This window comes from Lonchura striata, chromosome 3 (genome assembly GCF_050655825.1).
Source record: "Lonchura striata isolate lonStrDom1 chromosome 3, ASM5065582v1, whole genome shotgun sequence".
NCBI classification, from domain to species: domain Eukaryota; kingdom Metazoa; phylum Chordata; class Aves; order Passeriformes; family Estrildidae; genus Lonchura; species Lonchura striata.
The window spans coordinates 34,599,847-34,625,955 of NC_140705.1; the positions used below are offsets into that span (position 1 = coordinate 34,599,847).

The following is a 26,109-nucleotide window of genomic DNA, read 5'->3' on the forward strand; positions in this document are numbered from 1 at the left end:
AATCTTTGAGAGAAACACCACACATGGCCTGCTCTCTGTGCCAGACACTGCTATACAGGAATCAGAGAAATAACAAGTCTTATTAGTCCGGGATAGCCTGAAGTATAGCCCTTACTTGGGGAGGAAGTCAGGAGATCAACCCAGACTACTTAATATCCCAGATCCTGAGCCAAGCTGTCTATTCCTGGGCACGTTCATCTTGGCATTAGATAATGCATGCAATGAGTTTTAAAGAAAGTGCAATATGTAAGCTATCTATTAAGCAAATTGTATACAGAGCAAAGCAAACCTGTTCACTGCTACTGAAGTACAGACATGCACAGATGCTGCGAATGTGGCAGCATGCCTGCAGTTGTATCAGTGCAAATGAAGAAGAGCTTAACTCTGCTCTACTGGTGATGAAAGCTCAGGTGCTGTAATAGTAATAGCAAGGACACTTGGAGAAAGGAGAGTGTGCTTGGTCTTCACAGGCTACACAGGACAAGCATGGCAAACAGCTAAAAAAGTGGGTTTTGCAGTCTGGATTTGTTAATTTGCTTCTGCGCTTAGGTATTCTCTGAAGAGGAACCGGGACATGGGCATGAGTATCCCATACTGATGTATTTGGTTCCCTTCTGAAGGGCTCCCAGCCTGCCATGGAGAAGTTCCTGCTGTGCCAAGAGGATGCCTCTGTCCTCCCAGGAGGTCCTGCTGGAGCACCTCCACCTGCTAACAGCTGTCTCTGGCGCGCTCGAATCCGTCATACGCTTGTTTCCTCTCGCTGCTTGGGATCCGTCATCCCTCCCGAGTGCACAGGCTTCCTGCAGCAGCCTGCTGACCTCTCCCACCACGGGAAAGTGTTATCAACCCCGTGAGGAGTGGGCTTGCTGGGATATGGGGCTCATCCCACTGATTCGAGGAGGCAGATCTATCTTAACACTTATCTCCCTGTTAAAGCCTCCTCCCTCTCTGACAGTTATTTCTAGGCCTGTACTTCATACTCATCACCAGCACCAGGAGTGAACCTTTCCACAGACAGATAAGTGGCACCAAATTAAAGAGCATTAAATGGATGTCTTTCCATATATAAAGAGCCAGTAGCAATTTGTACATCCCGAGCATGCCAGAGATGGTAAAATCTAATCACTTTCCATGCTTTAAATGCTGTGTAAACATGAGGTAATTGTTCTTATATGTGAAAAATGATGTGTCTCACGTCAAGAATGTATCAAGACTGAATTTTTAGCTTTGTGAAATATTATCGAGCCCAGCCCCTGTTCAGCAAATCTTTCCAGAGTCAAATAAGTCACTAAAGCAAATAAGTATGTTCTTATTTATGAGACTGAGAGTTTATCTTGATTAGATATAAAGGATGTAAATAATGGCTCTCTTGTAGACAACTTCTAACATAAAAGAAACAAACTATATATCTATGTGTTTTCAGTATATCTAAAATACACTCATCATTCACTGCAAAACACTTAATGCTCTTGATAAATGAAATGTATGTAGTTAATCTCATTAATTTGGCCCCTAAAAACTAAAAATCCATCTTTTCTGCCTTTTTTAGAAAGGAAATAACAGCAAAGTTTACCATTAGTTGCAGAGTATAATCTGTTAACATCAAAGCTAATGGCTTACTGAATGGTTTTTCAAACCACTGTTTCAATGTCTGCAAGCATTTCTTCAGCAATTATTAAGATAAAGTAACAGGGAAACAGAGTTTTAGTATTTCATCAGTGCTAAGGGAATAACTAATAACACCAGAGCCAGACCCCAGGCATGATGTGGGCAGGGCTGGTGAGTTTCCCTACCTTAACACAACCTTCAGGGATCAGATGTCTAGCAAAAAGCCTCAAATAAAACAATAGTAAGGACAAGAGAGAAGAGTTTTTGAGTTATTTAAATGGGGTATATTTATCTCTGACTTGATGAAAATTTCCAGCCTTGGATACTGAGATAGCATCTTCTCTGGGTTACATGGACAAAAATTTGCCCTCCAGATAAACTGTTTTATAATCAGAAACAGGCAAAAAGAAGCTAATGCATGCACAGTCTTATCATTGGCCATGTGGTCTTTACACACTTTCACCAGTGAGGTGAAGGCTCATGTGCAGCCCAGGTGAATGCAACAAGGCTCTCTTTCCTCTGAACTGCAATCTTGTTTGTTCCTTCTAAGCATTTTTCTCTCCCCATGACATCAGTGGGGGGTTCTCTGACAGTTTTACTGTCAGGTATTATCATCATCTCTGAAACACCTCATTGTCCTCAGTAAAAGGGACAGATATAGGAAAAAACCAAACCAAACCATTCTTGGGAAGGCTACCACCTGCATTGAAACAGAGCCTTATCTTCAGTAGCAGACTATCTGCAGCTTCTGCTATGTAATAATCCATTGCCTACAATATCCCATATCTACCTTGCACAAAGCTTTGAATTTAGCACTTCCCTCAGTAAGGCTTTATTTAGCAAGTCTATAACTGGCTGACAAAATCCTTCAGGTAGCCATGCACTGTTTACATCAGGGATACAAAGACAACCCCAAATAAATAATTTCAGTGCAACCTGCCAAATTGATAGTTTCAGTGGTTAATGAACATCAGTGTGAAATATCACAGGATGTCTTCTGAGGGCTGCTAGTTGCTAGAACCTGGCAAGCTTTTACAGACTTAAAAAACATAAATTCCTGCCATTATAGACTTACCATGCAGAGGAAGAAGAATTGAGCCTCTTCCTATTTTTCCTATTTTTTTTTGTTAAAATAAGGTTCACAGATTTATCTAGATGCTCTAATAAAACTTTCTCCAGCTTCTCTATTCAACGAGCCCTACGAATTTTGTCAAAATCCTCTTACAAAACTGAAAATTTTGATCTGAGGTCTACATACACAGGTTTATTAATAGTCCACTTTAGAAACCTGTTGCAGGAGAGCTCAGAATTGCCTCTTTCTTGTATAAGTTTGGAAGATGTGAAAAAACCCCCAGAACTTCAGCCTTGCAGCAGAACCAGGTGTTAGTCAGTAAACATAAAAAATTAATTCCCTCTGGTGGCATTTCCAACCTCTCATGTGGCCAGAAAGAATTTTCTTCCTCTCATTCCCTCCTCTTTTGCCTCTGTGCTGAAGGGCTTCAAGCCCTCCAGTTCCTGGATCTTCTGCAAACTGAGGGAAAGTGTGTTGGATCTTAAACATGATCTCAGAGGCACAGGCTCCTGCAGGCACCACACAGGGATGTCTCAGCCTCTCTGTGGGACTGCTGAAGAACCTCAGCCACTCACAAAACTGTCTTCCATCCAAAACTGTCCTGTAATGTGTCTTTCTGACCTGTCCTACAATGAGAGCAAGGGGCAACCTGTCACTGGAACTTCTGAGGAGCTAGACTGGTCCTTCTGGTTGTTTCCCATTTATGAATACAGACTATCCTCAGATACAGGTTTTGGTTAGCATTTTGAGTTTTAGTAGTCTCAAATCCAATATATATATATATTTTTTATCCTAATATTAGATATAGAACAAACTGTTTATGCTGTCTGAGTTGTACTCAGCATGTAAGAAACATATTACCTTTGGCCTGAACCATTTTCAAGAATTGTGGAGAGTGAGTAGAGGAGCCACAGGAATTACATTAGTGTGCAGTGTTTAAGATATATAAATGGGGTGGATCTTAAATCCCTGAGCTTTTGGAGATTATGCTCAGGAAACCATACTTTATGTGGTCATAAATAAAGCAAGAAAAATATCAACTTAACTGCGACACATACCTTCATGTGGGTATATTATGGAATTTTAATTATAATGAATGCAGTAATAAACCAATCCACCCTTAACAGCAAAGCAAAGCAAAACAACCCCCCCTCCTTTTCTGCTACTTTAATGACATTCTGAATCCCACAAATAAAACTGGTGAGAATACACATCCTGTTCTTACACTGTTAAAAACTGTAGTTGTGGATTATTGCAGTTTCTTATTGTTTCAGGACTCTTTCCAAGTCACAGTTTATCACACTTGAATACCAGGTAGTTCAGGACATTTAGGATATTCAAGAACATTGCAGCCAATGATCAGCATAGGTCATCAACCAGCACCCCACAGCAACATCAGGTCTCTGCTGCCTCTTCCCTGAGCTCCTACATTGCAGGATCAGGCACACAGACAACTTCTGTTGTGAGACCTTGCTTCATAGCTCTGCACACGCAGGGGAAGTCACAGCTGTAGCACATGCTCTACACCCAAATGCAGAATAAATGCCCTGTGCCAGCAGCCATACAGAAAATGATGATTTTGCTGTCTAGTAGGGGTGGTAGGACACATTAATGAAGCCTGCTGAGACCTCCCTTTCCAAAAGTGGAAAAAACAACCAAGCAGATATCAGCAGGATCAAAATACATCACAATTAGAATAGAAACATCACTAGGATTGCCTGTCTGGCAGGTGCTAATGTGGGATCACTTCTGACAGGTATATCAGTGTTGAGACTAAAAATCTGAAAGTTTAGAGTTCTTTATGTAAGTGTCTTACTGCAATCAATTTTCTTCAAATTCCTGACCTTTGCGAATGTTTCAAATGACAGTATTTATTGAGACTCTGCTTTTTGGGAGGGGCAATAAGAACACAGGACTTAGCACCAACAAAAGAATAATGTCTTCCAACTTTGGCCCTTTTCCCAGTAGTGGGTTTCAGTAGATTCAGCAGTGAGTTTCTGTAAATTCAGTTCAATGATCATTTATATTTAAAGCAAAACTTCTTATTCCATTTCCTAAGTATTCTAGAAGTGTAAATCTTAAATATTCTGAAAGTGTAAATCTTCTTAAATACAATACTACTGAGTGGTAAATTATTTGCTTTCTAAAACTTGCAAGATTAATTAAGTTCAAAGCAGAAACATAAACTATGGAAAGGGAGGCTCAGTGATACTGATATATACTTCTGACAGATCTTGATCTAATATGTTCTTAAAGGCTACTAGGCATAGAGAAACCTTCCCAGGCAATCTCTTCAGTGCTTCTTGGCATTACTGTTGGAGAGGTTTTCTCAAAGTCTCATCTGATTCTTTCTTCCTGCAATACAAGCCTAATGCTTCTTGCTTTGTAAACCACGGGCATGGAGAACAGATTGTATTCTTCGTCTTTGTAAAAGCCTTTTCTATACTTGACATATAATTTGGTATGATTTTATGGGACTGTATGTTTACCAGGGACTTATAGTTAAAATGATGCTCATTTGAAGTCACTGGGTAAAAAACAAATGGAGAACAAATGCACATTTGTTTGCAAACAAAGATAGTGAAGATAAAACTGAGAATCTGCCATATGTTTTCACCAGCTGGAATTCATTCAACATTTTGTTAGTTCTGCACTTACATGTCTTGTGAAGCTTACTTTTGAGGTCCTTCTCATGGGCTGTGTGACCGGTAAATCCTCAATCTAAGAATGGCAAAATGCAAAGAGGTCTCCAGCAGTTGTTTTAGAGGGGAATATCAATAATGTGTTTCCCATTCCCTGTGCTGAAACCTCCAACACAGTGTTTTTCTTCCTCCCTTGTAAGTATTCTCCTGTGATGGACTGAAAGAATCCCAATGAGAGAACTGGATTCTTGCAGCAGGTTTTGGAAGTGCTTCTTTCCAAGTGTCAAGCTTCTTCAAGAATTGTAGAAAGTCCGGAGTTGGTAGGAGACTAATTAAGACTAGTCAAACAGGATGTGGAGAATAGCATGAAAGGGCTTCCGAGGCTCTGGTCTAAGGCTGTGTCTGCACTGTGTTATTTGGTGTGGTGCAGATTTATTCCTGTAATTCTTTTCATCACTGGGTAAAACAGGACAAAGAAAGAAACAGTCAAAATGGAGCCAGAACTGTTATTTGAGTAAATTGAGAAAAAACCGTCTTTGTATACATGCAATTAATATCAAACCTAAACTGTTTACATAAAATTTAGGAACTGGGGTTCCATGAAAGAGTGAATTCCTGCTGTGAATCAAACTGAATTCAGTTTCGGGTATTTTGGCTCAGGACTGCAAAAGTTAAATTACAGCATATAACACAGTATGTCTGCAAAGTTACTGCTGCTCAGAAATGACAGCATAACATGTACAAACACTGTATGTGTGAGAGAAAGATAATCCCTGCCTTGCCTGGGCCAAATTGAAATATTCAGCAATGTTACAGCAAAGCAACTCAGTACTTTGTATAAGATGGTGGTGCTTTGAGTTTGCTGATTGAGAAGTTTGTGCAGAGGGACAGCTTTTGTTGCTTGTGCACTTCTCTGAATTAGAAGATGTGTCATATAACACTTATCTTAGATAGTGTGGGGGCAGTCAGTGAATGGTAACTGTGTTCTCCTGAAACAACAAGGATGTCATGTAGCACTTCTGGAGAGATAAGTGAACGTTTGGACTGGGAAGGGTATGCAAGGGATACCAAAGTTCAGCAGCTAATTAGAGTGTTATCACTTGAAAAGTAACATAACTGAATGAATGAAGTCATGGCATCTAGGGAAAAAGCTTGTCATTTGTTAAATCATATTGTGGTGTACATAAACCATACAATGGGGACAGTCTCAGGAATGCAGTGTAGCAGAATTGTGACAAGCAGAGGTTTAGTTTAACTCCTGAATTTAGGGCATCTGTAAATGTCTTATTATCTGGTAACCCACACATCATTATGTTATCAGTAGGAAATCAAAGCTCCAAAAAGTTCCAGTAGATTAAGCTTGTAATTTGGGAACATGAAGTCATCCTCGTACACTATTTGCCAAACAATTACTTGAACTCATACTAATAATTTTACTGAATTTTACTGAGTGAAATTATAATTTTTTTTTAGAAATAAACAAAGGTGGATATACATTATGACACACAGTTTTCCATTCAAAGCTAGGTCACATCTTACCCCATTCCAGGCTGGACCTCACTTTGGTAGCCCAGAAGTTATGTAGGTGAGCTAAGTGGGCAACAGATTTCTTTTTCAGTCTGCTTGAGTTAGCTTGACACAAATTAAAGGCTCTGCACAGAGGAAGGCAAGCTCTTCTGAAGCCAGGCTGTGTGTGGGAGTGAGGCCCACTGCAGCAGGATCTGCCAGATCTCTGTGAAAGGCTAGGAGAGCAGAGACACTTAATTTCTCAAAAAAAAAGTAGGATTGCCCAGTAAATCACATAACCTTGAACTGTCCAGAAATGTAACATGAACATGGTGATAGAATAATCACGGCAGCCCATTGACGTAAACAGGACGACGTACAGGGACATACCTATACTCTGAAGCATGGGATGCAGAAAAACGACTCCATGCAAGGGGAAAATGAATGCCTGGAGTCTTATCTGGTGTGATAAGAAACATTTACTTCTGAAGAAACTATTAAAGGGCCAATTCTCTAGTATGTACTTAGTTAGGGAGTACTAATTTGGCTATTATTTGTGGTGAAGAATGTGGCCACTAATGGGCCAGTCTTGGTGCCCCTGGAGAAATCAAATGATGGCTGGAAGGAAGATGCAAAGGAAGACATGGAGAGGTGTAGAGGGTCATGTGAGCTTACAGGACAGCTTTGCAAATCACACAGGAAGCGTACAAAACAATCAAGTCATCCCCCTGCTGCTGTTGTGAAAGAGGCATTTTTCAAATATGTCTGAGGAACCTAAAACAAGCTTCCTTCAGCCCTAAGTCTTTTCCTTACCCTCCATGTGTATGTGCACTTACTTTTTAAGGAAGTTTTCTATTCAAGTGCTGAGGCTTTCTGTGGGATGTTTGGCAAGTTAAATGGTCACTCCCTATCCTGCTCTTTTATTGTTTCAGTCTCCAGGCAGAAAAATGCTGCATACAAATGTGGATGCATCCCCAGCCAGTTGTGAAGCAGATATTACACCAATTCACCAAAAGCACAAACAAGAGGAGTACTTTCAAGCTAACAGTCAAAAATGCCCTCACCTGCTGACCATGTCCGTGACCACTGAAGTGAAAAGAAGATGTCTGCTCCTGTCGATGTTGTCTGCCTTACCTGATGAAAAATTTCAAATAAGTTTGTGCAAAGCACTGATCAGACAGGATACAGGACAGTAAGAATTCTAATAAATTGTTCATGACAAAAGGCTAGGCCACCTTTAAGTCATGCCATGGTGTTGTGGATATTTGCTGAGAGCCATAGAGAAATGAAGGTAAAGGCAAAGGGTGAAAAATATAAATTAAAGGAATAGGAAAATATAAAAAAAAAAGGGGTGTAATTTATACACACTTTTCTAGGCTTTATTTAGTGATCTATTCCTGCTTACTTATACAAAGAAATAGGAAGTCACCAACATAAGATGTGCAGAATTCTTCAGGCAGCATTTTAACATAATATGTGACTGTTGGATCCGAACTGTAGTCCAAAAAATACTTAGATAATAAAAGCATGGAATGCAAACTAAGGCAATAAACACATAAAGATACAGTGTATGGCTTAAATCTTTCCACATTATTAAAAATCCAACTCATCCAACAGTACATTTTCAAACTCTTTTGCTCTGTGATTTATTACAGAGGGTATCATAATCAATTAGTTTTAATTAATAGAAGATGGAAACATTAATTGGTCCTATTTAAAGTTTGATTGTATTAAATGATTCTACCAGTGATCAAAAATGTATTTTGAAAGGGAGTTTAGGCTAATATATCAGCAAATGAGGCGCTATAAACATGATTAATATGCACATTAGACTTTCCTTATCACTTTTTGTTGGCAGTTTTTATCCGGTCACAGCTGAAATTCCATTGAGTTCTTTCTCCTTTTGTATAAAATACAGATTATGTGGAGACAGCCGTCTGAGTAACTGGAGTTTCATCTTGTACGGCCATTAATTATTATTGCTCCTTTAGTATTTCTTATCTATCACAGAGACATAGGACTGTATTTTTATAGACATTTGCTGTTTGGAAAAAAATAAGCTTTCGTGTGATGGCGCCTCAGCATTCTTTTATTGCACAAAGGATTGACAACACATTTTGCACGTCTATGAAAGGGTGGAATAAGATGTTTATAGCTGTCATCATTGTAGAGGTGTATATATTTGGTAATACACCAGGGAAGTTTCTGGACAGTATAGCTGGCCTTTGTTGCAATATTTTGACTTGTGTCTTTTAAAAATACATCTACAATTATGTTATATTTATTTCAAGGGAATCATATGCACTGTAATTTTTTTTCATTGAATTATCCCTGCAGTTGGGGAAACTGAAGAATACATTGCTTTCCTGGCAGTTTGTTAATTGTCAAGTGTTGTTTTGTACTAGACTCAGAATTATTTTCTTGTCTTGATTATTTCTCACTGCTCAGAGAGAAAAAACTTGCATTGACTTGTGGTTCAAAAACAGAAGCAATGTGTCAAATACCGGTTGGTACCAGAGCTGTTTCAACCAGCCATTGCTATTGCTGCTGTGAGAAAATCAGCTGCAGAACAGAGGGGATTTCAGACACTGAAGTTTCGCTGCAGTGCTCCCAGTGAGGATCCCTCCCAGACATCACTGCTGCAACAGACTCAAACCTTCTTGCTTCCCACCCAAAATTGCCTATCACCAATGTCCTACTCATCCTAGCACCAAAATTTAACCAGTAAGGTGATATTCTTCTCAGTGTCTTTTACCAAAGGGTGTTCAGTGCAGTGTAGGCTTCTTTAACCCAGCTTCAGCTGCAAGCAGCAGCACATGCAACATGCAAAGGTAGACCTGGACTCCTGTACACATGGTTTCTGTCTGAACTCACAGCTGACACATGCTAGTAGTTGTTTGAACTTAATTCAGATTTTTGGCACAACCATTTCATACTCATCTGGTGTCCTTCTAATAGCCAGGCATCTCTTTTTCCCAATTGCTCCCCATTGAGAAACACCCTGCTTATATTAGAAATTATTATTAGTCTGAACATGTTTTCCTTACTGGTGTCATTTCTTTCTTCTCTAAAGGCCACCCTGTTTGCCTTATGTGACATTTTCACAGAATCAGAGAATAGTTTAGTTGGAAAAGACCTTTGAGATCATCGAGTCCAACCTATGACCTAGTACCTCCTTATCAACTAAGTGCCACATCCAGACTCTTTTTAGAAACATCTAGGGACAGTGATGCCACCACCTCTCTGGGCAGACAATTCCAGTGACCAATCACTCTGTCAGTGAAAAATTTTTTCCTGATGTCTAACCTAAACTTCCCCTGGCACAACTTAAGACTGCCCTCTCGTTCTGTCAGTCATTCCTCTGTGTGTTCCACACATCTCACTGGCATGCACTGCATTTTTTTGCCCAGTTTCACTGTTGAAAACAATTGAGCAAGAACATCTCCAAAACTGACTGCAGCTTCCTCTGGTTTGCTGCACCTTCCTCCCTAGCTCCTCACACATCTCACAGTTTTTACTGAGCTCTTTCTTAGGGTTAACTGCGTGTTTCTGGTGTTCTTGTGAAAAAAAATGTAGTGAAGTCTGGATAGTTATGGAGGGATTGCTCCAGTTTTAAATCAGCATAGATTATTTCCTTACTGTCCACATATATTTCCTCTGAATAGACAATCATTTTCTATTACATTCATTCATCTTTGTTAACATTTGTTCCTTTTGAAAGAAAAGAACAGCTTTTTCTGTAGAATCTGGCAAAGAGAATACATTTTCCCGGTCTTTTCTGTAGTCAATATTTACAGTAAATATCAGCTCTTTTCTTAATTTAATTTATTGAAGCAATATGTGGGACATAATTTCCAGGAGGCTGATGGCATCGTACCCAGGGGATGGTGTGGGGGCACCCAACTGATCTGAGGGTGCATGAGAGAGCAAGTGAGGGCCTCCAGGAGCCAGTGCTGGGCTTGTGCACCCAAAAAGAGACCAGGCAGGATCACGTCCCCAGCAGCCAGGCTCTGTCCCAGCCCCAGCACATGCACCTCCACCCTGGTGCTCAGCAGTCTGCTTAAATCCACCTCTTATTGCATGGGTGCTGACAAATACTTATTCACAAAACTATTTTGGAATAGTTATTCTACCACAAATTTATCCTATGTTTTTTTTCAGAAAAAAGGCCTTCATAGGCAAGCAGTAATGAGATATAGTTGGCTTGCTGTCTCTCTAGGGACCTGATTTGCAGCAATGTAAAACAGGCACCCCAAATGAGTGTATACATTTTCTTTTGGTCTTTATGTGACTCCATTTCATAGCTATGGAATGGATTTGGGTTTTATTTATTTATTTTTGTCCTTCTGTCCTTAGGGGTCAGGGTGAAAATCAGATTATATTTGTAATGGGTTCACATTTCCAGAAAATGTTTGGATTTGAACACTAAGGAGGAAAAATGGCCTAAGATTTCACACAGAAAAGACATTTTACAAACCCAAAATGTTGATTAATGAAGTGAGCAGTTTACAGTCATGTGGGCGTTTAGAAGGAATAAATATCTCCTGATCTTGATGTCTTTTTAACATCATCTGTTGGATGTCATTCAATGCACATTGCAACACTGCTGGAGGAGACATGCAGTGAACTGCCAAGGGAATTTCAGTCAGAAGTTTAGGCCAAACATTTAATATTTTCATTATTGCCTCAAAAGTTACAGGTGATAATAATTGAAAGATGTAATATTTGCCAACATCTCTTTTATGGTTTTGATTGAGCACAGTGCCAAGGGACACTACGCATATAAATAAAGTCCAAACAAATTTGGGTCAAAATAAATAACTTTTAAAAACCTCTGAGCAATCTAAACTCAACTTTAAACATATTTATTACAACATCCATTACAACAGAATTACCCCTGATTGCTGGATTGCTAATATTAATTTCTAGATTACTCTTCCCTGAAGTAAACTGCAAGAAAAATTCAGGAACAGGCTCAGAAACTCACAGACAGACCATGTCCACACTAGTAAATTAAATTACATTAGAGCATGAGCCCAAGCTTTAGCACACAGTCGCTGTTACATGTCTAGCTTGTCTTGATCCTCAGATAGGTTTGGGGGCTTCTTGTCACAGAAATTTGGCTCAGAAGAAGCAAAGGGCAGGAAAAAAACCTTAGCTCTAGAGAAAGATTGCTGAAGAATTACACTAATACTAAATAATGAAGAAGAATGTAAACAGATTATAGATACAGAGAGCCTGAGACCAGCTAATGGCTGAAAAAATAGATGACAGAGATAAAAAATGATAAGACTTGTCAGAAAGAACAAAGCCTCTGTGAGCATCATGCAGATTAAGGAATTAGAGTCAAAAGGTTAAGTGTGAGCAACAATGAATATGAAAAATGAGTCAAAAAAGAAGAAAAAGGCAAGTTTGTTTCATAAATCAGTTCTAGTTTTCAATTGATGTAGGGAAAGAAAAGGATATTAAAATCTCTTATGTCAGCAGGCTGGACACTGGGAAAGGTTTGGCATTTTCAGCAGCAGATGAAAAGTCTTGCTCTAATTGCTGCAAATATTGGCCCCAGGTTACCTATCATCATGTGCTTTGTTTCCTGGTGCAAGCCAAACTGATCTTGAGTCTTAAAGATCATGAGGCAGGAGCATTTTTTAACTGACCTCATGCACATACAACCCTATGCATTTTAAGACTTTGGTTACTTTACAGAACAGGAATGTGGATAAGAGGTTCTATCAAGTGTATAGTAGGTGCTGCCCGTGAAATACATGTTCACAAGAGATAATCATTTCGGGTGTAGCATCTCTTTACTGTTCTCTTTACTGCAGGAAATTCTTCTGAGAGAAGCTCAAAGTGGGTAGCAGATATCTAAAAGTATTTCTAGTTTATTGAATAAATATGAAATGTTTCTAAATCTGCCATTTTTAGAATTAACAAAAATATATTCTGGATAATTACCAGCAACAATAGCTAAATTTACAATGCTTTCCTCCTCTAAGTTTAGATATGTTGTTGAAATCTCCTCCTGCTAGTGAAGACAAATCCAGTTGGCTTACATTACATACATACATCAGGAGCTCTGCATCTGCAATATCTCCACTTCAGGAACAAGAGTAGGGCATGGTCTGCACTGCAAGTGGATTGGTTGTGGCTATTCAAATGAAACTGCTTTCATGCCATTTGAAAGGAGTAGCTATTCACATCCTCTTCGTCATGTCAGTAGGGCATAGCAAAAAACCAAGTCCATTTATTCTAAAATGAAAATGAGATCTGCTCATAAAATCTCCCTCAAGAACTACATGATGACTTGTGCACAGGGGCTATAAAGATGCCTTTGCTGTGACTAATACAGAAAAAAAGTGCTATTCATTCTCCAAACATCCCAGAATCCACCGAGATGCACTTGTGATGCTATAAACAGTACCTAGAAATGGCTGGGCCACAACAACCCCACACAGAGCTAGAGGCTGGGGGACAGTGGATGGAAACCTGCCAAAAAGAAAAGAATGCTGCCTTTGGGCGCTGATTGGCAGTGGCTGAACATAAGCCATAGTGTGTCCAGGTGGCCAAGAAAGCCAATGTCATCCTGGTGTGGCCAGCAGGACCAGGACAATGATCATCCCCCTGTACCTTGGGTGCTGTGTCCAGTTCTGGGCCCCTCACTACAAGACAGACATTGATCTAGAGCGAGTCCAGGGAAGGGTAACAAACCTGGTGAAGGGTCTGGAGCACACAAGTCTTAAGAAGAGTGGCTGAAGGAGCTTGGAGAAAAGGAGGCTCAGAAAGGTACCTTATTCTCTCTAACTACTGAAAGGAGGTTGTAGCCAAGGGGGGTTGGTCTCTTCTCCCAGGTAACCAGTGATTCAGCAAGAGCAAATGGCCTCAAGCTGCACTAGAGGAGATTTAGAATGAATATCAGGAAAATTTTTTTCACTGAAAGTGTTGTCAAGCATTATAACAGGCTCCCCAGGGAAGTTACTGAGTCACTGTTCTTGGAGGTGTTTAAAAGCTGTGTACTTGTCTCTTAGGGCCATGGTTTAGTGGTGGACTTGGCATTGCTGGGCTAACAGTTGGACTCAATGACCTGAGCGGTCTTTTGCAACCTAAATGATTTTATGTTTCTAAGAACGGTCATATCAACATTCAGACAGAGCTCCCTCTGTCTCAGCTTTTTGTTTCCGGTGAGGACCATGAGGAGATACACAAAGCAGGATGTACCAACAGGATGGGTGTATGTAATGATGTTTTCACCAGTTCCCCTGGTTTTAGCTAAAGTATAGTTAATTTCTTCTCAGTAGCTGTTCCAGTGCTGTGTGTTGGATTTGAAGAAGAATGGTGTCGGTACACACCATATTTGAATCAAGAAGGTAAGTGGGTGGAGTAATTGATCTAATTCTGGAGGGGCAGAAGCAGAGGTTAGTATGCACACCATGGGCATCTTTGCTAGTTTTGGAAGCTGGTTTTGAGTGTTCCCAAAGCACTGGGAAAACTTGCAGGAGCTTGGCAGAGGTCTGGAAGGGGACTGGTATGCCCGAACAAGTTTCTCGTCAAATATTGTTAGGATCAAATTTTAGGATGTGTAAACAAGTTACTAGGCTCCAAACCTGAGTGAAGATTTATCAAGGGAGTAATCAATCATTATAATTAAAAGATATTTTATGAATTGGCATCAACTGAGAGAGGCCATGTTCATAAAAGCGGGCAAATCTCCATTCTTCATCCACCAGCACTGAAATCTGTCCAGGTCTTGGTGCAATGGCCCACCCTTTGTCAGCTACAGACAGGGCAAATATGCCCAAAATATGACTGGCTTTCCTTTGCCCTGCTTTGGGCAGTTTTGTTGTGACTGCCTGGTATGAGTTCCAGTGATTGCAGAGGTCAGGAGTGATAGATAATGCACATAATGCACATTAAGTGACCCCTCCTATGGGTAATCACTCATCTGGAGATCAAGACAGAACACTGTCATGGATATATTTAATACCTGTGAGCATTTAATAAGAAAGTATCAGTTAGATTTTCTTGGAACATTGTTTTGTTATCTACTAATTCAGGTACTTAAAATTAACTGCTTCTGTATTCTGCTTTCCTCTAGTTTTCAGGTATCAGGTTTCTTTTATTATGTAGAATTGAAATGAAAGTTGGTGCAACTGGTTCTTGCTGCTGTGCACGCTTTGAATATTTCATCACTTTCTTCCAACATAAATTGGGAAGAATTTGTGGTAAGCAAATTACCACAGAGAACTAACAGAAAAACTAGTCCATGTGACTAAAGCAAGTAGATTAAGTTTTATTTTTAAGCACCACAGCTTTACTAAATATACAGACTCATATATGCATACACACATACACAAATATGTATTAATATCATGCCTTTAATTATCTGACAGATTTTATCAAAGATTAATTTTATTAATGAATTTTGTTACTAGGTGGAGTCAAATTTTTGCTTACAGCTGAAAGAATAAGCAACAAAAAATTTCTAGATACATTTTTTAAAAAAATGATTCTGCCTTAAACATCCTGAAGACTAATAATTTTCATCATCATTAAAAGTCATTTCGGGGCTCATTATTTGATGCTAATTGGGCACCTTTTGATGCTAATTGGGCACCTGTGGGCTCACACTCTCAGTATCTTTGGGTGGGTTGTGATCTCCAGTCTTTGACACTGCTGACAGACTGAAAGATCATAGTTGCATGGCATGGGAGTAGGGAAGAAAGCAAAGGGGCTGACCAGAGGACTAGAAAAAACATGACCCCTAGAGAAAGATAAATGAATGGAGTTGTTTAGTCCTGTGAAGACAGGACATGCTAATGATTTTCAAATATGTAAAGCACCACTGCAAAGAAGAAGAAGGCTTCTGATTTTCATGTCCGTAATAGAAGAGACATAAAAATAAAAAGATTAACTATTTCCAGGAAAGGTTGAGGTGAAATATTTTAAAAATTCCCTTGCTACCTGCAAGTAGTAGTAAGGCCTGATATAGAAGGATTTTAAGCAAATATTTACATGCTGATTGCCTAGATATGGACAGAACAATGGCTTAGATGATTTCTTAATTTTTTTTCCTAATTTAGTGGCCTATTAAATGTTCATTTCCATTATTTTTTGCTTTAGATGACACACGCTTAAAGTAGCTATGCCAGCCAAATAACTCTTCTGAAGACAGGGGGAAAAAAAAGGGACCCCCTATCCTAGAAATGAACTTGGCCTAACTCAGAATCACTCTCTCTCCTCCCTCCTCCCTCCTGTGTCAGTTTGCAGCCACTTCCTCTTAGGTAAAACTATTTTCTCTGGATAGGCTTTGTTTGTATGAGACAGGTATAGGCTGCCCCTCTCCTCTCTGAGCTTCTCAGACTCTGCTAGGGGGCCAAGGCTACCTACAGCTTTGTGGTGGGAGCTGGATGGCAGCTTGTCCACTGCAACATGTGCTGACATTCTGGTGCTCTTTTCACCTTTGTTACACAACAATTTGATGTGAAACAACAACATCTGTCCTTAAAATTTAATGAGGGAGAGACAGAGGTGCAAAGGAACCCCATCAAGAGAAAAGGCAGACAGCTAAGAAATGCAGGTAGGGTTTCAGACAAGAGAGCTATTACACTCATCTGAAACTTCCATCATTTCTTCCATCTTTTTCTGGAAGCTTCAGATTTTCTAGAGTAACTTTCCCATCAGTAGCAATCCATGAATTACCACTCAAGAAATGCTAAACAAAGAGCTTTGCAAACTCAGCAGCTCTATCTCTTTTATTTATGTGATGCACAAGTCAAGGAAATAAATTTCCTTCAAACCAGTAAAGTGTATTAGTACTGTGACCAGAAGGGGTTGTGCAGGCCACAAGAGCTCTTCCAGGCTTTCAGGCAAACAAAACATACAGCTGCCTCCTGCACCTCCCCACCACGTCCTTTGTTCAGACCCTGTCTTTCCCCTCAATATTTGGGATCAGCAGAGCCAGTCAGCCTGTGTGTCCAGGGCAGGCTACACTGAGGGAGGTAAACTGAGGCAACAGGGCAGGGCAGGGACTCCCAGCTGCATCTTCCCTGAGGGCTCTCCAGCATACAGGTGAAAGCCCTCAGCTGCTTTCAGGATGGAGATTATGTGTATGGGAAGCTTTGCCCCTGTGCTGGATACCACAAGACCAGGACCACAGACAGGAGTCTGCAGGGATATTGTGCTGGGCAAGAGGAGCCATCTCTCAGAGTCACCAGAAGGTATAGAGGTGAGAAGGCTGTGGTAATGCTTAAATAAAGGAAAAAAAAAAAAAAAAAGCCACCAATAATCTTGGGGTGCTGGATTTCTCAGAAACTGTTTATTTGACATCCAGTGATCCTACCTAAAACTGGGGATGCTAGCAGGTATGGGTGAAACCATCTAATCCTATTCCCCAAATCCCAGTTTTTGTGCTTATTTTCTAGCTGATACCTTATTTCATAGGAAACATTAAAAAGCAACCAGGCATGCATAACCAGGCATCCTCACAGCACCAATACCTTGTTCCAGTAGGAAACAGTTTAGCACAGTGATCTTCATTTCTTTAAGGTGGCTGGATCCACCAAGGAAATAAAAATAGAAGGAAGGAAGGAATGTGGAAAGGAGGGAGGGAAGGAGGTAAGGAGAAAAGAAAATAAAAGAGAAAAAGCAGGCATGGAAAGAAATAAGGAAGAGAAGGAGGAAAAGAAAGCATCCTGTTGCATGCAAAAAACAGACCCAGCAGTGGCAAGAGCTGGGCAGAGTGGAGCCTTTCCTGATAATATCAGTTTACTTTTTAATTAGATGCTGAGCTTTTAAAGACAATGGAGTAGACATGATAAAGAGCAGGCTATTAAGTTTCCCAATTACAGAGCACAAAGAATCCAATAATTTATGTGCTGATAATCTCCTGGTAATCCTCCGGGTGCTGCCGGAGCGTAAGCGTCCTGATTACTCCTCTGCTCTTACATGGATTTGTTCTCCTACCATAGCTGAATTTCCCCGTTATGTTTGGCACAGCTCATTTAAAACAACCACAGTTACCTCACAGCCAAACCACTGGCCTAAGTTTAGCTAAGATGAATAGGCAGCCGTTCATCTGCGACAGAGCCTTTGGTGTAAGTGTGGCCAATTAGTCACACGTTTGGTGTTCTAATTAGGCAACGCTGGGCCTTTCAGAAAATGTGCTGTTGATTTAGGTACTTCCTCAAACAATGCTAAATTGTGTTATGTGAAATTCAATTAGTTCTTTTCTAAATGTTTCCACATCTGTTATTCTTTAAGCATAAAGTGATGAGGAGAGAAGGAGAAGTGAAAAGCCAGAGTCTCCACTGGTGAAATATGTTAGGCCTTTGGGACCAGCCCTTTTTCCAGCTTTTGACCCTGAACAGTGATATACAGGAAGGAACAAAGTTGGAGAGCTATCATGGTGAAGCCCTTTAAAATAAATCATTATAGAAGAAATACTGCAACTGTAAGGGAACATAATCTCTTATGATAGCCATAAACTAAGCTTTGTTTGGAAACGGATGGCATGGGGAAAGCACCATTAAGCAAATGATTATAAATTCTTTTTTAAGAACTCCATTTTTTTTACAATAATAGTGATATGTTTAAATCCCAAGATTAACCAAAAATAAGTGCAGAGCCAGTATACTGTTTTGTGGAATCATTTTGAGTAGTTTTATTTTTGTTTCATTTTTCCTCTGAGGAGTAAAAAAGGTGGCAAGACCTCCTGTAGGAGGTTTTCAGGGGGAAGAAATGAGATGCATTTATTATTTCTGTTGTGGCATCTTGCAATTTTTCTCCACGTCTAGAAGAACAAAGCACCACAATCCTTTTGATCCCTTGAACAAAGCACCGGGCTTTCAGTGGAGCTTTTCGGCGCTCCTCGTGACCCATGAGGTTTACATTTGCTAAGGGTTTCTCCCAAAATATGGGCCACCTCTGGCCCTTGTTGTGGCCATGCTGTGTGTCTGACCTGCAGCACGCAGATGTCGGGGTCTGGGTGAAGGCAAAGATTTCTCCAACGTCGTGACTCAGCCAAAAACCACAGCTGTCTAAAGGTGAAGTTGTACATGCATTTGATCCTTGTTGCTGTTATCACCTTTTCACTGACCAACATTTCAAGCCTTATCTGTGGCTGGCAGGCCATGTTTCAGGTTTGTCAGAGCCCGGATATAGCCCATGCGGTTTGCTGATGATATATCTTGATAAGATTTGTGGAATGCAAGAGATGAAGTTGTCAGCACTGCTTTGTGGCACCTCCGTACATGTCAGAAAATGAAAATATTTTCAGAAGCGATGGCATTATTTTGACTGGTGACACAAACTTCTGAGACAACACATGTCCTTGAAAAGTAAAAAAAAGAATGTAAAATATTTATAATAAATACAAAAAAAAATAGTCTGTCCTGGAAAGGCGTCAAGTTGGAAGGGGGAACCAGATGAGAAAGAGGAGAAAAATCAAGCCTTTCTGGAGCTAAGCTGATAAATTACTTTTTCCAGCTGTAATTACTGCTATTGCATAGACATGTCATCCTTGTAAATCAGGACCTTGAAGCCTTCCTTTTTACAAAAAAAATCTTAAAATAAAGTAGAACCAAACAAACGCACAGAACCCTCTTTTCAGCTGCCATGTTTGCCTCCAGGTTCAATCATCACATTAACTATAAAGCAGCTCAATCATGTCACGGCTTCCAAAACAGAACTATTTTTTTCCCCGGATGATGATGAAATTAAAGAAGTGCAAAACTTAACAGAAATCTAGAAAGCTTCAGCTCCATGTCACTTCACATGCCTCTCTGCAGGACTTGCTGAGGTGCTCAGCTTGAGTAAGAGCATGCTGCCAATTTTAGTGATGGCACTAATCTGTACCAGCTATAATCTGAGCATTATGATTTTAAAAATAATACAATATTCACGCATTATTTCTTAAAAACAAACAGCAGGAGGAGGCCAGCTGTGAACTTTTTCTGCATTCAAAAAGCCTTGAAAGCTTTTTGTTCAAGAGATGAAGGAGAATTGGAGGCAAATAAATATCCTTAATAGTTGTTGGAATAATTCAGGTATTTTTATTGAAAAATCCTGCTGCATGAAAGCCAAACTATTAGTAGCAATGCATATGTTTTTAGAAAAAATATCTGGCCTCTTCCAGAAAAATAATAAAAAAAGAGCTACCCAAGTCAAACCTTGAGACTGTTGATACATAAAAAAGAAAGGGGGGGGATATTTGGCGGAATCTCTTTCCTTTAGAATTGCAGAATTTCGTTTTTGTTTTCAAACTGCAGAAGTTGTCAGAAAACATGATAGTTCTCCTAAGAGACTAACTAAAGTTTTCTTCTTAAATTCAGGTTAAAGGTATTGACTCAGAAGACTATTTCCAAAGTTTGATAGAAAGTATTAAAATAAAAACCTTTCTAAACAGAAAATCAGTTTTGAGTATGTCTAGGAGTTATGAATTTTTGACAGAGAAATGTTCTGCCTACCTCCCATGAGGTCTTTGAATTTTGTTTCTAAAGTAGATCAGGTGCATTAAAAGCCTCTCAATCTATCTTCTTATGAAATATGATGCAACCAAAATTAACAAATTGATTAATTCCCTAACCAATATAGACTTTTTAAAGTCCACCCAGAAAAAGATTAAGTTTAAACAATGCTCGAAAAGACCAAGCAACCTAGATTTGAAAGAGAACTTCTGTTATCTAAAACCAATGAGGTTCTTTGTAACAACCGTGGTTTAGTTGCATGAAGTTTTGCTCCAAATTCCCCTACCCAACAAGCATCTTTGAGGCTCCACATGGCACACCAATCCCAAACATCTAAAAGCTGCCCTGTGCAAGGCCTCTACCTTATTTATTAGGTGATAGTCATAGCAGAGACAGATCCCTCTTCACCTGAATGAAGTGAGGGGAGCTGCTAAAATGAGTCATTGGCAATGACCACAGGTCTTGCCTACAGATGTGCTTGTGTTTATATCGGTCACAAATAAAATTATAACCCCCACCATCATTCACAGGCGAGAGTTCAAATGTCCTGCACCAATACCTTCATTGTGGCTCACTTTAAGAAGTCCCATATTATCATACAATACTCTTACATCAGGAAAGTAGACATGTGTTTAGATGCAACAAGCATGTACAAAGAAATTTCTGAGAGGGAAATAAATTATTAATGAAGGAGGACTGGACAGAACCAGCAAATTATCTGGGAGTGCACCGGAGGAGAAACTCCATCTGTAGCGATCCTGCAGTGGAAAAGCACAGCAGAGGCAGAGCTATTCCCAAGCTCCCTCTCATTCAGTGTCGACTGAGCATCTGGCTTGCCCACAGAAATTGCCCTCATATTAAACCCTGCATCTAGGATCAGAAGCACATCAATCTTCATCTCATGAGCTGATAGCTGCATTCCTAATCCAGGCAGGTTGAGCCCAAGCCCTCCCAGTGAGGGGGAGTACTTGGGTTTCCTGAAACTGGCTTTTAATGGGGGATAGATTGACCAGATGAGATTCTGGTTTTCATCTCTTATGTTAATAGAAGCCTCCATATTCAAAAACGTTTGGTCTTGGCTTTGGGCTTTTTTTATCACAGTTTGTGGTTGTATTTTAAGGTACAGTCTTGCCTGCTTTTAAGTCAGAGGAAAGAAGCACTTTCCTTCTTTTACCCCTAGAGTTGGCATGCAGTGGATGCAAGTCAGCTTCACTCCTCAGAGCCGCAGACTTCAGGCTGTAAGGGTGGGCAGGCATGCTCCTCCCTTAAATCTTTTTAACAAGTAACACTAACACTGCAGCCCACTGCTGCCTCAGGCCTCTCTAGTTCTTGGAGGGCACCTTTCTATCTTTAAGCTCCCTGCTCTTCCTTTTGCCCCACCATGTCCATACATGTCCTTTTTTCTCTTTCAGTTATTCCTAGGGTGGGTCTGCTCTCCTCAGACTCCTGACTCTTATCAGCATAATCAGAACCACTGCTTATCCTACTGTGGGAGGCTAAAGCACTTTTTGTCTTACTTCATTTTCTTGTCTCCTCTCAGGGCCCTGTCCTGCATCTCCAAATTCAGCCTAGAGTCAGCAGCAGCAGGTGTGGCAGATGAGCTCTGAGGAGCCACTCTCATTACAAGTGTGGTTCTTCTTGGCTGCTGTGCTATGGACATCCCAAGAGGGATGGGCACAGCAGCAACCCAAGGCCATCTCTGCCCCAGCACCCTGGAAAAGGGATCTGCTCTCCAGGTACCTTGATCATCTCTAACTGTGCTGTTTAAAAACAGTAATTTTCACATGTTTTTTTCTGACAGCGCTGTGAACTGTTCTCTGACATATGGGTTGTATTGTTCTCTCACATGAGGGTTGAACCTTTTATGAAGAATAGCTGCTATAATTTCTTCCTTTTTTTTTTTTTTTTTTTTTTAGGTTGCAGCTATATGAAAAAACTAAAGGCTATTCTAGCGATGAAAGGCATGGCAGAATTTCTTTGAAATAGGCATTTATGTCATCTTGCTCTGTTAAATAAGTGAATGTGTAGTCTGAACCTAGAAAGTCACAAAACCATTTTTGCAAGCCTTCTACCAACAAAAAATCTAACAAAATCAGGGAGTTCCACTCATGTTATGCAGATCTGTAAGTTTTGCCAGGTGCTCTTAGCAGCAATAAAACTGACATCCTTTTACAGAGAAATAAGCTTATTTGCCCAACATTTCTAGGCTCACTAAATAGCTTTCCTTAGATTTTTTTTTCTAAATAGCTTCACCACTAAATACCTTAACAGATTTTAGTCTCTGCCCTCGGTATTAGGACAAAAAAACCCCTAAGAACCTCTGCATACCCTTCTGCCAGGCAGGAACTTGCTCTCTCTATACTCTGCCCAAAAACTGTGTCACCAGGTTAGCCTGGAGCTGAGCCCAAGCAAATAGGAGAAACCTCTAGCCAGGCTTATGAACATATTTCTGTGCTCACTGAGTCTATTCCCTGGCTGGGCTTGAGACAGCCCATAGCTGGCTGCATCACACTGAAAACAGGGCACATTTGCCCCTGCCAGCCACAGATCATGCAGAGCAGCCTCCTGCCTGTGAGTGGAACAGCAAAGATTTTACTCGAGGTAAAAGGGAACCCAGTTTCAGAAAACAGACCAAGAAATTTATCTACAGTCTATTAATCAGACACTCCAGCACTGTACAGGCTGCTGATGTTCACATTATAAAAAAGGATATTGAAAAACTGGAGAAGGTGCAGAAGAGAGCTGTAAAAATGATTCAGAGACTGAAGAAAGCACCCCACACTGAAGCACTCAAAGAATTCAATCTGTTTAAGTTATCAAGAAGAAGACTGAGAAGCCACTTGATTGCACTGGGTAATACATTCACCAGGAGAAATCAGTGGTTTGCTTACACTCCACTTACTAAAGAACTAAAGAATGACATGGCCAGAACAAATGGCTGGAAGCTTGAAAGGCGGGCAAATGAAAACTGGAAAAAACAATTGCTTTTTCACAATTATTGTTCAGAAAATATTTACTAAAATTGGGGAGAGTCTGTCTTTTCATATCTTTAAATCAAGACTGAATGTTCTAGAAATTATATCAATTACTGGTGTTGGAAAAGAAGTAACTGAATAAATGACAAAATATGCTTCACCTTCAATGCCTTTTCTTTACCCAGTAAGATCCACTGTGGCTACTCTCAGTGGCTAATGAAGGCCAAAATCCTGATTTGAGCTGTAACAGACATAATCGTCATGCCTAGGGAATGCTTCCTAAGGTTGCCTGAGACTAACCCTGGCATACTGATTTTGCCTGTGTTTAGTGGATAACTGGGAGAAAGTTGTCTGGCAGATGGATATTTTTGGAATATGACATTTATTGAAAAGTAGTGGGAACATGAGGGATATTATGGACACCTAGAATATCCAAAGACTCCCAAACCGACTATTCTGCTGTAACAAAATAGCCCTGTAATTAGATAGAGACATGCCTCGATCCCAAAGGCAAGTTCCTCACAGAAATTAGAGTTCATAGAGTGAGGGCAAGATGGGAGAGGGAAAGAGAAGTATGAATCCTGTAGCCACCCAGTTGAGAAGAAAGTGAGAATAGCACTCAGGGTGGATTGTGGCCTATGGGAACACAGATGAAAACTTGATTCAAGCAGGCAATTCCTAACGTCTGGTTTTAGGAAAACCATCAGAAAGGCAGTAAGGCATGTCAAAGTGAAACAACATGGCAGGAAGAGACTGGGTTCATATTGGGACACTAGGAAGTTTTGCTGGGTGCACAGGATCCCTTGGGGAGGCACACCTGAAGGCAAACATTGCTCTGGGCATCTTTCTTTTAACTCTTTCCTGTTCCTTTCACTGATGGGCTGACACATTGTTTGTACTGGTGTAAGACAATCCTCTGAAACACACAGGGCAATTCTGGGTAGGGATGCATGAAGATGCAGTCTCTGTATTGCCTCGTTGCCTTTGTGATATTGCAGGTAATAGGAGAAAACTTTTTCTGGGAGCATCTGTGCAGCATTCAACAATTTCTTTCTCCTATTTGCCAACAGGTGGTGGCAGAGAGAGCCCCTTTCCTGCCCAAAGCCTTCAGGTCAGAGCAATTGTATTTCCTTTTAATTACCTGGACATGAAAGACTACTGTATTCTGCAGCTTTTGTCCTTCCTGAGGCATTTTGTAACACAAGCACTGAGCAGCTCTGGGAAAGCATTGTGTGCAGCTACAGCACAACAGTGCAACTTGGGATAAAGATCTGATTTCCACATTGTGCAGGAGTTATGTTCAGTGAAAATTATATAAATGTAGTATACCAGCTCATATGTCATTTCCACAGAACGTTACAACCATTCTGTTATGTAATAGTGAGCTAATAAAGTCAACCCAAAACTCACTATATCACATTCTATATGATGTCACCTCATTCATCCTTTTCCCTTTTTAATTTCAATCTCATCTCTATTTCTGCATTTACCTTCTGAAGTATTTCTAGCACAGCATATTCCCAACACCCTTCTTATTTTACTATGTGATCAAAACAATGCAGAGTAAGAAAGCCTGAAAATCTGGACTGGAAATATCATGAGAACAGGCTCTGTCAAGAGCTTTTCAGTATTTCCTGCTTCTGGTTGAGCTGGAAACACTCAAAGGGTGAAATTCTGGCCCAGCTGAAGTCAATGGGAATTTTGCCATTAACTTCAATGGGGCTAGAATTTCACTCTTGGTATTTACTCATGTATCCAGTCTCAACTAGATCTGGTGTGGTGTGAAAAGGAAAACTTTTCTTCTTTCTTTTCCTTCCTCTTGCAAGATTTAATGCTTAAAAAAATCTTGCACATTCAGGTTAGATGTAAGTATTGAGCCATGCCAAAAGAGTTCCCATGTTACCCAAATGAACCATTTCTTCTCTCTAAGCAGTTGCAGAGCAGAAACTACAGTATAACAAATATAAAATTATGTAAATATTCGGAAATGAAAGCTGCCTGTATAAAATAATTTAAAATATATACTGCCTCTCTTTTGTCAAACTCTATAATGTAGATAACTGCCCCCATTTCAGGACCTTGATGCCAAAACCTTTTGCTGCCAGCAGTACTGGGGTTCTTGGCTGTGCAAAATGGATTTTTGCTTTCGGATAGAATTCTCCTGGCAGAGGCCTTCATTATCAGTGAAGGAGGATGTACCTTGCTTTAAAGCTGATACATTGTCATCTCTGCTTTAGATGACACAAAACCTTAAATCTGATTTTGAGGAGCAGGTGGGCTTTACCGTTTTACTTGTGTTTGCCACTGCCTTCCAAGAGGTGCTTTGTAATTCTTTGCCCACCAGAGACAATCCATTAAAACAAGTCTTTTCCCTTCAAAACATGAAGTCAATTCTGTTTTTGCTAAAACAGCCAGCTCAGCAGTATGTTCATGTTTTACATTAAAGAAAAATTTTAATTGTAGGCTATGTAATTATGACAGTCTCCAAAAGCAAACCGGCCAGTCTAATATTTGGCATTGTACTGATGAGAATTCAATGGCAAAGGACATTTCTGGAAATCTTCATATATTTTTCTATAGCCCCAGAAAACCTGCTGCTTGTCTAACTAAGAAAAATGTGTGCTGGAGCAGAAACACCATCCCCAGCTCTTTCCTAGAAGCAAGAAGTTTTCTTCCAGAGAAACAATAGTAGAAGCTCTCAATTAATCCACAGCTATTCATTTTGTCTTCACTGACAATTAGCAGGCCTCCTAACACACTGCCGCCTCGCTTTGGCAGTCAGAGCAGCCCTTCCAAGTGGACTCGGGCTGACACACTCATTCTTCAGCCTGTCTTTCCTGGTGCAA

At 40.2% G+C, this 26,109-nt stretch overlaps 1 long non-coding RNA gene across 1 annotated transcript; it reads left to right on the plus strand.

The window, feature by feature from the left end:
• Positions 1-6,319: 6,319 nt before the first annotated feature.
• On the plus strand, positions 6,320-24,490 carry LOC146767843 (uncharacterized). The gene is made up of 3 exons (XR_014953661.1): positions 6,320-17,050; positions 21,829-22,024; positions 22,205-24,490. It is a non-coding gene; the product is annotated as an uncharacterized LOC146767843 (long non-coding RNA).
• The last annotated feature ends 1,619 nt before the right edge of the window (positions 24,491-26,109 follow it).